This window comes from Saimiri boliviensis, chromosome 12 (assembly GCF_048565385.1).
Source record: "Saimiri boliviensis isolate mSaiBol1 chromosome 12, mSaiBol1.pri, whole genome shotgun sequence".
NCBI lineage: Eukaryota > Metazoa > Chordata > Mammalia > Primates > Cebidae > Saimiri > Saimiri boliviensis.
Window position 1 is genome coordinate 30,865,844 of NC_133460.1, and position 17,300 is coordinate 30,883,143.

Sequence of the window (17,300 nt, forward strand, 5' to 3'; positions counted from 1 at the left end):
GCATGATGGTCTAAGGAGGGTTTAACAATTAGGAACTATGTCAACAGATACAGTTTCAGTAAATAGAGGAAGCAAACGTAAAATGTTGGAGGAGACTTAGTACAAAATCAAGACAAATAAAGAATGTGTTTAGAACAGAATACAGAAGAGTTTTGCTGGATGAAAGGTTCATGTAGCAGAAGACAAGAAAAGAAAGTCTGAGTCAAGGGCTTTGAATTCTAGATTTTATTTTTGGAGTTCATTCTGTGAACAGGAGAAGGAAAGGCATGTAACTTTTTTTTCCTTTTTAAGACAATTTTCTGATGACAGGGTGCATGAGGAACTGGAATGACAAGAATTAAGACAGGACTAGCTATTAAAAGGTCTTACAATTACCTAAACATAGTAATAAGGACCTGAAAGAGATTGGCAGTTGCCAAAGTAAAAAATAAGGAATATTTGAAAGAGATGTTCTTCATTCCCTGGCTGCTTTTGATACTGTGATATGATAATATTACATATATATTTGGTCCCTGCCCTGGTTCAGGACACAGCTCCTAAAAGCCATGGAATCTCCAAAGTGATGAGTGTCTTTTGTATGCTAATGAGGACTGCTGGCTGGGAACCCCTAGTTAACCATAGGATGAAAGCTGGTCACCAGAAAGACCAGGTCATGAGTACAGGGTTGGGACTTTTCAGCCCCATTCCCCAACCTCCATGGAGGGGAAGGAGACTGAAGGTTGAGTTCATCACCAATGGCCAATGATGTAATCAATGATACCTGTGTAATAAAGCCTCCAAAAAAGGCCAGAAGGACAAGGTTCAGAGAGCATATGGATTGCTGAATACATGGAGATACCAGGAGAGTGGTACACCCAGAGAAGGCAGAGAATCTCCACACCCCTTTCCATGCCCTACCCTATTCATCTCTTCCATCTGACTGTTCATCTATATTTTTCGGAATATGTTGTTTAATAAATAGGCAAACATAAGTCAAGTGTTTCCCTAAGTTCTATGAGCTGCTCTAGCAAATTAATTGGACCCAAGAAGAGGGTCATGAGAACCCCAATTTATGGCCAGTCACAGGCACAGGTCATAATCTGGAGCATGCATCTGAAGCGGGTGGGGGCAGTCTTGTGGGACTAAACCCTTATCCTACAGAATTTAACACTATCTACAGGTAGACAGTGTCAGATTGGGCTTAAATTATAGGACATCAGTTGATCTTCACTGGAGACTCTGGTGTCAGAATTGCTTAGTGTGTAGCAAAACAATCTCCATTTAGTGTAAGTGGTGCTCTGTGACCAGGTGCTGTGGCTCACTCTCGTAATCCCAGCACTTTCAGAGGTGGAAGCAAGAGGATCACTTGAGGCTAAGAGTTTGAGACCAGCCCACACAAGATAGCAAGACTCTTCCTCTTAAAAAAAAAAAAAAAAAAAAAAAAAGAGTTACAAAGGCCAGGGCAGTAGCTTATTCTTGTAATTCTAACACTTTGGGAGGCCAAGGTGGGAGGATCCTAGAGGCCAGGAGTTTGACACAAGCCTGGGCAACACGGCAAGACCTCATCTCTACATAAAAATGGTTAAAAAAAAATTAGCTGGGCATGGTGGCACACACTTATGGTCCTAGCTACTGGGGAGGGCACATCACTTAAGTCCAGAAGGTCAAGGCTGTGGTGACCCATCATCAAGCCACAGCACTCCAGCCTTGGTAACAGAACAAGACATTGTCTTTAAAAAAAAAAAAAAACTGTTGTATTGAGTGGTATGAGAGTAGAAAACACACTGGATTTTTTATTTCCCATCTTCTAATAGTGCCCTAAATATTTCACTATTACTATATTACCATACTCATCACATTGTATCATAATCATTTCCAGACTAGGACCATCTGTTATTCAGCTTTTTACTAATACTAACAAGACAGGAACATAGGAAGTGGCCAAAACATGTTTGCTCAACTCAGTAACTAATCTTATGTAGAAGTAAGACCTACAGATACTACAGAGAAACCTAAATGACTTGTAAGCTGGAGACAGAGAAAACACTAATGGAGAAGTCAAGAGGGGGATCAAGTTTAGGGGATGAGTGCTAGGTTAGAGGATGGTTAAGGTCAACATCCAAAGACAGAAGTCAAAGAGGAAAAAAAATGAAATCAGAGGAAGAAAAAAATTCAGAAAAAGTAGAGATTTAGGTTAGAAAATAAACAAGTCTCAATATTTGCTAATGAAAAGAAACATTTAATAAGTATAAATTTCCTAAGACACTTTAGGATACAACTGTCTTTAAGAACACTGTTCGAATTGCTCATTTGTATATTCTGTACAAACTGAATGATGTAAATTCCCAACCAAATTGGTCAATCAAAACTGGATCAACATTGAATGATTATTCGCTTTCCTCATTCATTCAACAAAAAATTTATTGAGTGTCTGTAAGTTGGGGGCAAGAGAAACCTGTCATGAAAGCAAACAGTAAAATACAGCAATTACTACAACAAAATAACTGCATAATGTTAACAGGAACACAGGTAACAGAATATAATGAAGAATAGATGGAAGAGGCATAATGAACATATGTCTAGCAGCTTTCTAGGAAGAAGAGGCATCTGTATTGGGCTTGTAAAAAAAGATAAAGTGATGGCTAGGCTCAGTGGCTCACGCCTATAATCCCAAAATGTTGGGAGGCTGAGGTGGGTGAATCAGCTGAGGTCAGGCATTCAAGACAAGGCTGGTCAACACAGTGAAACCCCATTTCTACTAAAGAATGAGTATATACAAAAAAATTAACCAGGCATGGTAGAATGCACTTGTAATCCCAGCTACTTGGGAGGCTGAGGCAAGAGAATCGCTTGAACCTGGGAGATGGAGGTTGCAGTGAGCCGAGATCTCGCCTTTGCACTCCAGCCTGGGCAACAAAAGTAAAACTCTGTCTAAAAAAAAAAAAAAAAAAAAAAAAAAAAGATGAAGTCATTTAATGAGAAGGCTGACAAGATGAATGGTATTCTATTAAAAAAAAAAAAAAAAGGAATAGTGACAGGGCATGATGGCTCACACCCATAATTCCAGCACTTTGGGAGGCCAAAGCGGGCGAAATCACCTGAGGTCAGGAGTTCGAGACCAGCTTGACCAACATAGAGAAACACCATCTCTACTAAAAATACAAAATTAGACCGGGCGCGGTGGCTCACGCCTGTAATCCCAGCACTTTGGGAGGCCGAGGCGGGTGGATCACGAGGTCAAGAGGTCGACACCATCCTGGTCAACATAGTGAAACCCCATCTCTACTAAAAATACAAAAAATTAGCTGGGCATGGTGGCACGTGCCTGTAATCCCAGCTACTCAGGAGGCTGAAGGCAGGAGAATTGCCTGAACCCAGGAGGCAGAGGTTGCGGTGAGCCGAGATCGCACCATTGCACTCCAGCCTGGGTAACAAGAGTGAAACTCCGTCTCAAAAAAAAAAAAAAAAAAAAATACAGAATTAGCCGGGCATGGTGGTGCATGCCTGTAATCCCACTTACTCAGGGGGCTGAGGCAGGAGAATCACTTGAACCTGGTAGGCAGATATTGTGGTGAGCTGAGATCATAACATTGCACTACAGTCTAGGCAACATGAGGGAAACTCCATGTCAATAAAATAAATAATAATAAAGGAATAGTATGTGCAAAAGCAGAGAGATGTCTACGTATTTCTCATTATCATGGAACCTCCTCTTGGAGGACTATCTGTATGCTAATAAAAACTCTGGTCTTTATTCTATAGTCCTATGGTAAGAAACATCATGTGTGTATTAGATTCCCTTAGGGAGGCAGGGCATGGTGGCTCACACCTGTAATCCCAGTACTTTTCCCAAGGTAGGAAAATTGCTTGACACTAGGAGTTCAAGACCAGCATAGTCAACATAGCAAGATATCCTAGGGAGCACTCCAGATCCCCTGAAGCATGTGCAGGCAAAAGGTAGGTAAAGAGGCAAAAAAAGAAAACTAACTTCTGCAAAGAATAGGAAGCCACAGGTGATTTTTTAGCAAAAACAGAACTGGTCAGATCTGAGTTTCAGAAATCCAAAAGTCAGGAGCATGGATCAGAGGCTAAGGTAAGAAAACTTGGAGAAAGAGCAATGAAGAGGGTTAAGAAGCATCTGCAATGATGCTCCAGCACTAAATATTGACTACTACTTACTCAAACATAAATGAACCACTAAAAGAGGCTTATAAAGTGCTATAACTATAATATGTGCTTTCAACATAGTTTCTGAACTCATCTCGAACATCAATTAAATAATCATAAACAACCATGGTAAAATGCGCTCAGGTACATTTGAAAAAAAAGAAAGGGGTGGTAGAGAAGAGTAGCCATCAAAATTTCCCTGGAAGGCCAGGCGCAGAGGCTCACACCTGTAATCCCAGCACTTTGGCAGGCTGAGGTGGGTTGATCATGAGGTCAGGAGTTCAAGACCAGCCTGGCCAAGATGGTCAAACCCCATCTCTACTAAAAATACAAAAATTAGCTGGACGAAGTAGCAGGCACCTGTAATCCCAGCTACTCAGGAGGCTCAGGCAGAGAATTGCTTGAACCCAGGAGGGGGAGGTTACAGTAAGCCAAGATCACACCACTGCACTCCAGCCTAGGTGAGAGAGCAAGACTCCGTCTCGGGAAAAAAAAAAAAAAAATCCATGGAAAAGTTGCTCATTTGTTCTTCAATTTAATTTTTATTTTTAAAAAGGTAAAACATAACAAACAGGTTGCTAAATCAAAACTTAGAAGCTACTACAAGGCAAGCACTGCACAAAACTTCTAAGAATAATCAACAGAGAAAAATAAGTTAGCACATATATGGCTATTTAACTCATTTTCTGTTAATGCATAAAAAAACTGTTAATCATATATAAAAACAACAGTTTTTATATTAATAAAAATTCACCCACTCCACCTACTAGAAAGTAAGTGGGGGTCAAGTGTTCAACATCTCTCCCCAGTGGCCATGATCTTCATTTGAAAGAAAGCAGGAAATTACATGCAAAGATACATATATAATGATGATGGACCTTGGGTGCACAGATTAAGATACAATTAATTTATGTTTCAAGGAAATAGATCCTGTATTTCTTTCTCTATTAACTACACATACTTGTATTGTGAAAGTAAAAAATTAGAGTGGTAATTTCACTATGCCAAAAAGAAAAAAAAAGCTGAAAGCTAAGTCACAGAAGAAGCTGCCTTTCCTTTTGTTCTTGTTTTGTTTGTTTGTTTTTGAGATGGAGTTTCTCTCTTGTTACCCAGGATGGAGTGCAACCTGATCTCAGCTCACTGCAACATCCAACTCCAGGGTTCAAGAGATTCTCCTGCCTCAGCTTCCCAAGTAGCTGAGATTACAGGTATAACCACCATGCCCAACTAATTTTGTATTTTTAGTAGAGATGGGGTTTCACTATGTTGGTCATGCTGGTCTCAAACTCCTGACCTCAGGTGATTCACCTACCTTGGCCTCCCACCAAGCCCAGCCCCCTTTCCTTTTGTTTCTAAGCTGATAGCTACAGATAAAAAGTTAAATATATCCATGAGTAGCTACTGGGTGTTCACCTTATCTTATGTAAAGCACCAGTTTACTGGAGTGCTAGACAAAAACACAATTGACTATTCCCCTACCCGTTCCTTTTCTTTTGCAATGTGTGGATTCAGTAATGGGATAATTTCCTTTCTCTTGCCCCGCCACCTGCTTTTTCCGTTTAAATAATGAAGCTCAAAATCATCTTTGGAGGAAGACACAGACCTGTCTCCCTGGCGTACATCCTTAACCATGGCAAAATAAACTTCTAAATTGACTGAAACCTGTCTCAGATACTTTTTGGTTTACAATTTATATACACGAGAATAAAAAAGCACCTATCTTTAAAAAAAGAATTCCTTGACAACTGGCTATTCCCCCCAGCTACCACCCTGGCCTTTAGCTTCACTTTATAGCAAACTCCTTGAAAAAAAAAGTCTATCCCAGTAGTCTACAATTCATTTCCCCCAATTCTCTCTTAAGCCCACTCCAATAAAGTCTTCACTTCTACCACTAAACCAGAAACAACTTGTTAAGGTTGCCAATAATTTTCATATTGCTCTATCTTAATCCTCATCTAATAGCATCTGACACAACTGGTTACTCACTCGTTCCTTCTTAGAACATTTCACTTGGCTACATTGATACCACTCAGTCTTAGTTCTCTTCCTTCTTCATGGGGGTGCTGCTTCTTGGTCTTCTTTGCCAATTTCTTTCCCTCTGAATACATTACATGATCCCAAGGCTAACTTGTGGAACTTCTCCAACCACACTCACTCCCTAAATTATTTTAATCCCTTCGCGTGGAATTAAAAACTGTCTCTCTAATAACTGGAAATTTATATATCTCTAACCCAGACCTCTGCTGTGAACTGCAGACTCATGCACACTCAGCTCTCTACACAATCTCTCCACTTGGATTACTAACTTAAAATGTCCAAAATTGAACTCATTATTTCCCCCCCAAAACCTGCTTCTTCTGCACTCTTACTCATCTCAGTAAATGTTGACTCCATGTGTCCAGTTGTTCAGGCCAAAGCTCATAGCCCACATTCAATCCATCATTAAATTGTTGACTCTGCCTTCAAAATGTATACAAAATGGGAGCATTTCTCCCAATCCCTGCATAAAATCACCCCCGACCCAGGATTACTGCTGCAGCCTCCTAAATAATCTCATTATGCACCACCCCTGACATTCTCTACATAGCAGCTGAGAGTTCTACTTAGAACAAGTCAAAACTCTGGTGGCTTCCCACCTTTTAAAAGGCAGTCTCACTGGCCTACAACACCATATATCATCAGATATCTCCCCCAACTCAATCCACCTCTCTGATCTCATCTTCTACCAATCATTTCCCCTCAGTGCCTCCACTAGCCTACTTGCCACTCCTAGAACAGGTCAAACAAGCTTCAGCCACAGGATCTTTGCATTCCATTTCTGTCTTCATCAAGTACTCCCTCTCTCCTAAACATGTGCATAGACCACATTTCCACTTCTCCAAGATCTCTGCCCAAACACTAGTTTTTTTACAGCCTTCCCTCACCACCTTAGATAAGACAGCAGCATCCCCCTCACATGCTCTTTTCACCTTATCCTGCTTTATTTTTCCCACAGAGATATAATAGCTGACATATCACACATATGCTTTTTCATTTTCTGTATCTTGTTATTAGAATGTAAGCTCCACAAAGGCAGAAAACTGTCTTGTTCACTGAACTATTCCTAGCAAGTGTTCAGAATACATTTCTTGAATAAATGAATGAGAAAAATCCAGAATGAAGATCTGTTCTCTAAGCCAGGATTGAAGAAATTTTTAACATCTCAAGTCCTGGAAAAACAGGACTGCAAGAAAGGCCACAACAAGGCTGGGCGCCGTGGCTCACACCTGTAATCCCAGTACTTTGAGAGGCCAACATGGGCGGATCCCAAGGTCAGGAGTTTGAGAAGTGCCTGGCCAATATGGTGAAACACTGTACTAAAAAATACAAAAAAAAATTAGCCAGCCTTGGTGACGGGACACCTGTATTCCCAGCTACTTGGGAGGCCAAGGCAGGAGAATCACCTGAAACCAAAAGGTGGGGATTGCAGTGAGCCAAGATCACACCAATGCACTCCAGCCTGGGTGACAGAGTAGACTATGTCTCAAAAAAAAAAAAAAAAAAAAAAAAAAAAGAAAGAAAGAAAGAAAAAGAAAAAGAAAGAAAGATAAGAAAAGAAAGGTCCACAATAATGGCCAAGTTACAACTCTAGCTGGTACCAATAATAAATAAAAGTTGACAAGCCATACCATTCCTAAACTGAGGAAAATACACTCAAGGAGAATTTAAAAAAAAAAAAAAAAGATAGCCATTCCTGCCTCCCCACCCCTGAAAAGAAATATCACCTGGATGTTTCCTAAAAGTGGCCTACCAACTCTGACCAAAATATCACCAACTCCATTCTACAGACTCAAATAGCTGTTAAGAATAGTCCCTGTTTTTCTAAGCTAAGGTCTTCAGAGAAAATTATTACGTAACTTCCAATCCTAACACTGGCTGCCAAGAGATAATGGTCAGAGAAAGCTCTCAAATTGCCCTAAAGCACTCAGGCTGCAACAAAATACCATTAATATGATGACAACAACAATTCAAAGTACCTTCTGGTATCTGTCTTGTTTCTTTGTCCCTCGGGTATTCACTAGAGGCTCCATCATCAAAGGTTTTGCTATCTTGATATGGGGGTATCGTTAGGGAGGAGGAGAGGCAATTCAAAAAAACAGGACTGGAATTTAACTTTGCATTTTAAAGAAAAGTAGGGCCAGGTGTGGTGGCTCACACCTGTAACCCCAGCACTTTGGGAGGTCAAGGTGGGAGGATCACTTGAGCCCAGGAGTTTGAGCCCAGCCTGGGAAACATGGGGAGACCATGTCTCTATGAAAAATTTTAAAAATTAGCCAGGCATGGTAGCACATGCCTGTAGTCACAGCTACCCAGGATGCCAAGGTAGGAGCATAGCTAGAGCCCGGGAGGTCAAGGCCGCAGTAAATCATGATGGCACTACTGGTGATAAAGTCAGACCCTGTCTCAAAAAAAAAAAAAAAAAGAGAGAGAGCGAGAGAAGTAGAATGCCGGGGAACAGAAAACATTTGCTCAGATACAAGATGTCACTGAGCTGCCTTTTCAATACCAGGCACCAAAACAGAGATCACAAAAGGACCAAAACCCTGAGATGCCCATCATTCCTCAGCTAAAGAGCCATGCCTTGCATTTCTATTCCCACACACAGACCTCAAGATACAGGGTAGGAGACCATGCCAAAGTGAACAGCTGGGAGCAGTGATGGCAGGAAGGAGAGCAGTAACGACTCTCATAACAAAGGGAAGGGAGGAGCTTCACTCATGCCTTTTCTGTTTTCCCCTTCCTACTGTTCTTACCCCTTCCTACTGTTCTTACCAGGTAGATGAAACCAGAGAAGGCAGAGAACACAGGGTAAGGATGGCCAGAAGCAAATGGTTGTAGAAAAAAATCAACAGCTAACTCCTTTACCAAGTAACTCATTGAAAAAGAGACACATGAACTTAGGAACTGACCAAGAAAATGTAAAACAAGCCCCTATGTCTATATACTTTGTATAAAGAAAACAGACAGTTCTTAATTATTTGGAATAATCTGTGGCATTTTTAAGACCAACAATCTTCTAAGATGATCCAACTACATTCAAACTAAGCTACGGATCAACATGGAAAAGGAAACAGGTGAAAAATTTCAGTGCTCGCGGATCCAACCTTTAAGGATCCTTTGGCTTCCCAATGGCTCCAAACCATAATATAACCAACCAGAAATCTTTAAAGGTAGAGAAGTAACTCTAGGGCATTCCAAAGCAATCAACTCAGCAGAGAAGAGCTAAAAACTCAGACACTACATCTCATATACTGTGATTGGTCAATTCACTTAAAAAGAAAGGACTGTTCTCATTGGTTAATCTCTATAGGCTGAATCACACCCCAGCATCAGCACCTGTAGCAAGCAGAAGTCAGAAGCAAGAGAGGCAGAAAGCAATCAGATACTCAGAAAAAGCTTGGTGGGGAGGGGTGTGGGGGCCATAGGGGGAGCGGTCTGTAACAAAGGAAAGACAAAGTCACCCCATACAACCACTCATTGGCTTATGACAGCAGGCCACATCAACCACAACTGTTTGCAGCCTGAGGTGGCAGCATTCTACATGCTCACATCTGTGCTAATACTTTCCTCCCCTCTGCTCCCTCCCTGATGGCTCTTTCCCCATCCTCCCTGACAGCTGTCACATTCTAGAGCTCCTCTTCCTCCACCCACTCTTTCATTTTGGTGATTTGGTTTTTCCCAGTTCAGTCAGTTGATGTCTTTCTGTATTATCTCATCCTACATTCACTCATTCCTCTACCCAGTCCCTATCCTTGACAAGCACACAATCCAGTGGGGGAGATAGATGTGTCACTAGAATAGGTACAATACATCACAGTCAATGCTGTGAAAGAAATATAACAAAGCGCAGTGAGCACATATTCATCTGTCATTACCCCACTCTATGTCTTCCAAATCAATACTCTGCCTTCCCGCTCTCTTATAGATCAGTTACTAAATCCTGTATCTTTCCAAAATATCCCCTGATCTCCAATTCCACCTCAAAGTTTAGGCTTCATTTCTTGCATGACTATTTCAACCACTTTCTATTATAAACATAATTCAATATATAGCCACTTTGTCACATGAGCAATCTCCCCAAAAGAGATAACATACCATACCATCCCCTTGCTTTGCAACACCTAATCTTTCCAATGTCTGAGAAATGAAGTCCGAATCCTTGGCATCAAATAGGATCTTTTAAAAGCAGGCTGAGTTCCACTTCCAATGCTTACTACCTATGTTATCTTTGGCAGGTCACTGTCAGGAGCATCACATTCATTCTCAGATAACACAGTCAAAAGAAAAAAAATCACTGAGCTTTTTCTTTTATCTTTTTCTCTTTTTAAATAGAGATGGGGTCTCACTATGTTATTCAGGCTAGTCTTGAACTCCTAGGCTCAAGTGATTCTCCCGCCTCAGCCTCCCAAAGTGGTGGGATTACAGGCATGAGTGACTGCACCCAGCCACACTGACTTTAAAATAAATATATAATAATATAAATTTAATAATACAAAACCTATAAAGCCTATAATAAGGAAAAATAGATCAGAAATAATTTTCAAGAGATTAATATATTTATGATACTAGTGCTAATGAAAATTGGTGAGAAGACTCCAATAAATTTATGGATGATGGACAAATAAAGGAGAAAATAAAACTAGAAGAATACTGCTTTTGTTTTTCTACTATGGATTATGATGTTAGACTGCAAGTAACCTTATCATCGTTTTTAAAAAAAACAAGCTTTTAAAAGCAAAATCCTATGAAGTACAATAGAACTAATCAACCAAACTCTACTGGAGTCAGGTGTAAATCAGTATCTTTTAGAAGTAAATCTGGTAATATTTTTCAAAATTAACAAAACCTTCATACCCTCTGACTTTGTCATCCTGCTCCTAGGCCTTTAGCTTAAAGGAAAGACGCAAAATTATGAACTATACACTAACTGCATTACCTGCAAAATAGTAAGCAATCTAGATGTGCAATTGTTAAGAAACAAGTCACTGTAACACTGCATAATCATCTAAAGGTATAAAAACTACAGCAAAAATGAAACATCCAATATGAAAACAAATATTCAGCATTACATTTATGCTTTATTGTTTAAAATCACTTAGACATGACAAGAGATAAGAAGAAAAATTAAAAGTTTGTTTTGATTCTTAAAATTTCTTTGACCATTAAGTTGTTGGTAAGATAAAAAGCCTTTTGGAATTGGTCAGGCCCATACCACTAAGTACACATTTTAAAACGGACTTTTTAGAGACAGCCACAATCATCAATTTCCCCCCCTCCAAAATCCTATCACATAGGAGTAAGACAGGCTCTTCTCACAGACAAGCCACATAAGTAATTTTAGCCATTACCCAGCTGCAACCTTCTTAAATTAAAATCTCATTTTACCATCAAAACTTAACTATATGAGAGACCTCCATATGGTGATCAGAAGCCACTTGTTATGGGGCATCTGGAGAGAGGGCACCAAGGAGTGATGTTAAAACTATCTGGCTGAATGGAATAGTGAAGGTTAGGTTACTTATATCCCCAAATGAATTATCATGTTTCTCAGCCACAAGGGTTCTAAGTCCCTAGAAGTGGCAGCTATGGATTCAAAAAGGAATAAAGTACAAGCAGATGTGCACTCCCTCTGAAAAAACTAGCAACTCCTTCATTTCACCCCAAAGCACCATGGAGTGGCGAAAAACGCACAATCACAAGGTCAGATGTGAAATATAGGTGAACCTAAGCAATCTCAAACAAGTTATTTGTCTTTTCAGCCTGGAGCTGTTTAATGCTAAAATTTTTAAAGTTAAACCAAATAATCTGTTAATTCTTTCAAGTTCAATATTCTATTAATTTAACATACCCTTTATTCAGTACACCTCCAATTCGCTCACAACCCCCATTGGAATTGTAAAACAATTAAAATTTAGAATTAGGAGACTGGGAGCAAAAGTCAAATACAAAGATGGTCAAACCTGGACTGTAATCCTTGCCTTCCCTTTCTACCTGTATGACTTTGGGCAAATTACTATGCCTCAAAATAAAGTTGTAGGACCAATGAAGCAGCATCTTTATTGGTCATGCTCTTAAGTTCCTGTGTCATAAAATGAACTTTTTAAAACATAACTGGGGCTTCATTCCTAACCAGCAACAATTTTTGCTTCATTCTTGGATATTTAAGACAACCTTGTGCGTTCTTCTTTTCTAAATTATCTGATGCTGAATACAGTGGTCTAACATATTTCACCTATCTTATAGCTATATTCAAGACTTGGATTATTTGTCAAAAACGCATTGAGTAAATGGTTTTTGAGGATTTGCACCACACAACTCTGTGTTAGGGTTGCAAAGTTCTGTTCCCGTAAGAAGCCCAAAAACCAGTTGGCTCAGGCCTGTAATCCCAGCACTTTGGGAAGCCGAAGTCGGTGAATCACCAGGTCAGGAGTTCAAGACTAGTCTGACCAACATAGTGAAACCCCATCTCTACTAAAAATACGAAAGAATAGCCAAGTGTGGTGGTGTGTGCCTGTAATCCCAGCTACCAGGGAGGCTGAGGCAGGAGAATCTCGTGAATCTGGGAGGCAGAGGTTGCAGTCAGTTGAGATCAAAGCCAACGCACCCTGGCCTGGGCAACAGTGACAGATACCCTCTCAGGAAAAAAAAAAAAAAAAAAAAAACGAAGAAGGCCAAAAACCTGGTGGAGACAGACATACAAACAAATCATTAACTACCTGTTATCAAATACTAACTGCAGAATGTACAAATCAGTTAAGACAAGAGGAATGAGCTGTCTAGACAAGCCTCAGAGATAACACTTTAGGTAAGGTCTTCAAGGGCAAGTTGTTTACTAGGTAGAGAATTCTCAACAAAGGAATACTGAAAAACCACAGAGGAAGATGTCATCTTCAGAGAACTGCAAGCAGTCTTATACGGAGAGGGCAGGCATAATGGTAGAAGATGACACTAAAATGTTGACAAATACCACTAGTCATGAAGGACTTTGAATTTTATCGATATAGACTATGGAGTCACTGAAGGACTTCTAAATATGGATTCAAAGTCCTTTCTTCCACCACACAGTCAAAGGAGTTGAGTCAAAGCAACAAAAACGCGGGTCTGAATGTGGAAAGGTAGAATTTTTACAGAATTCTTAATGGAGACTTTCTGCTTGCTTTCAGGATGGCTTCTAGCGCCTTCTTAACTATGGCTAATTAATACGATGCTGAAGTACCACAGTATAAATTATGGCTAAAAGGTTCAACAAAGTGCATTTTTAACCCGGAGATTATTTGAACCCAATGTGCTAAGAACACAAACGAAAACAAAAAATAACAGTAAAGAGTTTTCACAAATTAAGAGAAGCAAGCAGTAATGAAGTCCAAGAGAAAGAACACTGATTTCAGGCAAACACTCAGGAATATTTACATCGTTATCATATACTGATGACGGATAAGATGTTTTGCACCTACCTTTTGCAGGAGAGCATCTTAAGTTCCTTTTGGTTAAAGAGCAGCTGCCATCTCTAAAGTCTCTAAACTAGTCTAAAAGAGGATGCTCTAAAAACACTGGCCAAATTTATAGGCTCTGCTATATTTTAACGCTCGGGAAAAAAAGGAATGCCTTTCATATGGCCATTTTGAAAAGCTTAAAGCTCAATTTCTCACCCATAGGAGTGAGCAACCAACACTCTAATCGGAGACCAGAGTCCCTGCATCAGTCATTTCCACCCCGCTAAGGCCTAGTCTGGGAGCAGCCAGCCTCACTGCCCGGGGAGCCCACACAGATGAATATGCAATTATTGAAATGAAAACTTAAGTTTCGCCACCAAGGGCCACCACGAAGGAGTCCTCGCATTCCTTTTACTTTCGCAAGAAAGTAGGTGCATTACAAATAAAATGTATGAAAATACATGTCTAAAGAGAAGAGAGAGGATCTGAATCTACGGCAACGGTGTGCCCCGCCAAAGTTCCACCTCAGGATGGGTTTTAGGGTGTGTCTTTGATTTAGTCCTGAAATTACAAAAAAAAAAAAAAAAAAAAAAAAAAAAATCCCACTCCTTGGGGCGCCCCGGTACTTTCCTCATCCACCCTCACAAGCTACCAGGTTCTGAAATCACTGAGTGCCTCGGCCTCGCCCTGATTCCCCGTGAAGGCGGCGGCGCCCGCGGCCCGAGGCCCCACGCTGTCACAGCCGCAGGGAGGGCGCCCTCCAGCCTCTCGGGTCCGCGCCCGCCCCGCGTCTGCGGGGAGCTAGAGAGGCTGACCCCGGAGGCCGGGGGACAGGAGGGCGCCACCACCTCAGCCCGGGAGCCCCGGCCACCGCCCCGCCCCGCACTGTGCGCCTAGTCCTGGGCTGCCCCCGGAGCCCGCGGCGACCCCGGCCCCGGCTCGGGCCCTGAGCCCCGCGCTCACCGTGCGGAGGTCGCGCTGCCTCCTCTTCCGCCTCCCAGCAGGAGGCCGCCCAGCGACCCGCGGGCCGGAGGAAGGAAGGTGAGGCTAGGGCCGCCCGTCACATCCTCGCCGTCCCCGCAGCTGAAGCCTCAGCAACCAGCATCGCGTCCGCGGCCTGAGGGAGCGCAGGACTCCAAAGCCGCCGCGCCCCCTCCCTCTGCCGGCGCCAGCCTGGACTCCGCCCTCCAGGGTCCACGAAACGCGCGCGCGCAGCCCCGCCCCGCCGAGTGACCATGCGCAGGCGCGAGCCTCACGGGGCTACGGAGCCCGCCCCCACCGCGTGATCCAGCCTCAGCCCACCTCTGGCCCCGCCCCACCCTCGCACCAGACTTTCCCAAGCTCCGCCCCACTGCGGCCCCGCCCCCTCCACTGACCTTGCTGGGCTGCCTCCTGACTCAGGTTTTTGCTCGGCCCACGCAGTGACGCTCGTCTTGCGGACGACCTCACCTCTAGCCGTCCGCGGGACTGCATTTGCTGCTTGACCGTGGTCAAACCTGACAGCTCTTTCTCCAGGATGTGAAAAGTGAGGAGTGGTCTGAGCATTGGGCATGACTGAACCACGCACCTGCCTTCCGCTTCAAAACACAGGATCTTGCTAAGGCTGAGGGGAAGGGGCACCCCACATGCTAATCTGGTTTTCTTTTTTCTTTCTTTTTTTTCCTTTTTTTTTTTTTTTTTTGAGACCGAGTCTAGCTCTATCACCCAGGTTGGAGTTCGGTGGCGCTGTCACAGCTTACTGCAGCCTCCTGGGCTCAAGCGATCCTCTCGCCTCAGGTGTGCACCTCCACGATTACGAAATAATTACATCTAAGACCAAACTGGTCAAAGTGAACTATCACATACTGATCACATATGTACACATATTTATATTTTAAAATATAAAAATACACGGCTGATTTTTATATTTTCTTTTTAGAGACGGGGGAAGTAATCTTACAGGCTGATCTCAAACTCCCAGGCTCAAGCAGCCATCCCACCTTAGCCTCCCAAAGTGCTGGAATTACAGGCGTGAGCCACCGCTCCTGGCCGATGTGGTTTCCTTTGCCAGACACCAGGTCCTTTGGGCCGTCCATCTCCCAGAGGCCATCTCTTCCCGTCTTTTCTTCCTCGACCACGGCCAGCCCGGCCCCTGAGAGCTCTCAGCCTGGAAGCCTTCCGGGCCTGGTCGGCTGTTTAAAGCGCTGGAGCTGCCCTTATCTGGTTGTAGACTTGCAGTTCTCTTAAATCCTTGTCCGCCCCAACAGCTCGACTGCAATAAATAACATTTCAGGAGAACTGCTTGAAAAATAACAGTTCCTTTATGTCTCCAGATCAGTGATACTCAAATGGGAAAAGCATAGAGTTGCCTGATTTGTATGACCATATTTCATTTAATAATATATTTTTATATTTAGAAAATAATGGCTTTTAAATATCAGTCCCTAAAAGATTTTATTGGACGAAAATGTGCGTGCTCAAAATGTTGAGAAAGAGTAGGTCTAATCGCTGTGCAATTTCTCTTTGGATTAAGTGAGATTAGAAAAGCAAACAGCAGGCTGGGCGCGGTGGCTCACGCTTGTAATACCAGCACTTTGCGAGGCTGGTGGGGGGGTCAGATCAGGAGGTCAGGAGTTCGAGTCCAGCCAGACCAATATGGGGTAACCCCATCTCTACTACAGAAATTAGCCAGGGATGGTGACACGGGCCTGTAATCCCAGCTACTCAGGAGGCTGAGGCAGGAGAATCACTTGAACCCGGGAGGCAGAGGTTGCAGTGAGTCGAGATTGCGCCAGTGCACTCCAGCATGGGCGACAGAGCAAGACTCTGTCTCAGAAAGAAAGAAAGAAAAAGGAAGGAAGGAAGGAAGGAAGGAAGGAAGGAAGAGAAAAGCAAGCACCAGATGGAACTCTTCAACACACCCCCTCAAGAACATCGTTCAAGAGATGCAGTTATGAAAATGTGCTTCGGGGTTTATGCCACCAGCTAAATTGAGAGATGGTTCAAGAAAGGGCTCCCCACAACTTATCCTGGGGAATCAGGGATGCTACATTATCAAGCCTCCCTCCATGTGATGATGAGGGAAAGAAACATCTCTCAATTCCCAAAACCAGGAAGAGCTATGCTTCTCTAAACTGCTAGGCTGTTGTCTTGTGATTGACTGCCTGATTACTTGAGGTGATCATGTGTTCTTTTATCTGGGGCAGTTGTGACAGACTCAGTAACCCTTCCCTTCCTCCTCCACAAAGTTAGAAGGCTTACTGGGTGCTTGCTGCACACAGTATTTCCAAGTTTCATCTGATTTTCCCTATTCCTATTTTGTCTTTATCTCAATGTTCTCATTTCCTTGGTTGTTACCGTGTCACATGAATTTTATTTCTATTAGCCATGTGATTCGAAATGTACAGAATTATAATTTACGGAGATGACTAAAATGACACGAGGGGTCTCAATACATTGAAAGAAGATTTTTATTACCTACATTTCTCAGGGGCTGGGAACGTGCCTCTTCATACAAGGGCACATGAAGAAGCACCAGGTTTGGTCAGGAGGCAAGAGCAGAAGTGAGGGGAAAGCCCAGAACTTTAATTGAAATTTCTGGTGGAAAGGCAAGACAAGGAAGGGGGAAAAGCTTGGGATTAGCTAGTTTGAGTAACGTCAGCGAGTAATGTCAGCGAGCTCTGGGCTATTAGGGTGGTCTCT

At 42.5% G+C, this 17,300-nt stretch overlaps 1 protein-coding gene across 6 annotated transcripts in view; it reads right to left on the reverse strand.

Annotated features, from left to right (window-relative positions):
• Window positions 1-14,802, reverse strand: part of CCSER2 (coiled-coil serine rich protein 2) — a 172,768-nt gene extending 157,966 nt beyond the window's left edge. For 5 of the 6 annotated variants that reach the window (XM_003929945.4, XM_003929946.4, XM_074382196.1 and 2 more), the window contains exon 1: window positions 14,583-14,802. The gene's annotated coding sequence lies outside the window, so the exon portion shown is untranslated. The remainder of the gene's footprint in view (window positions 1-14,582) is intronic. The other variant, XM_074382194.1, reaches the window with a different exon arrangement.
• Between the last annotated feature and the right edge of the window lie 2,498 nt (window positions 14,803-17,300).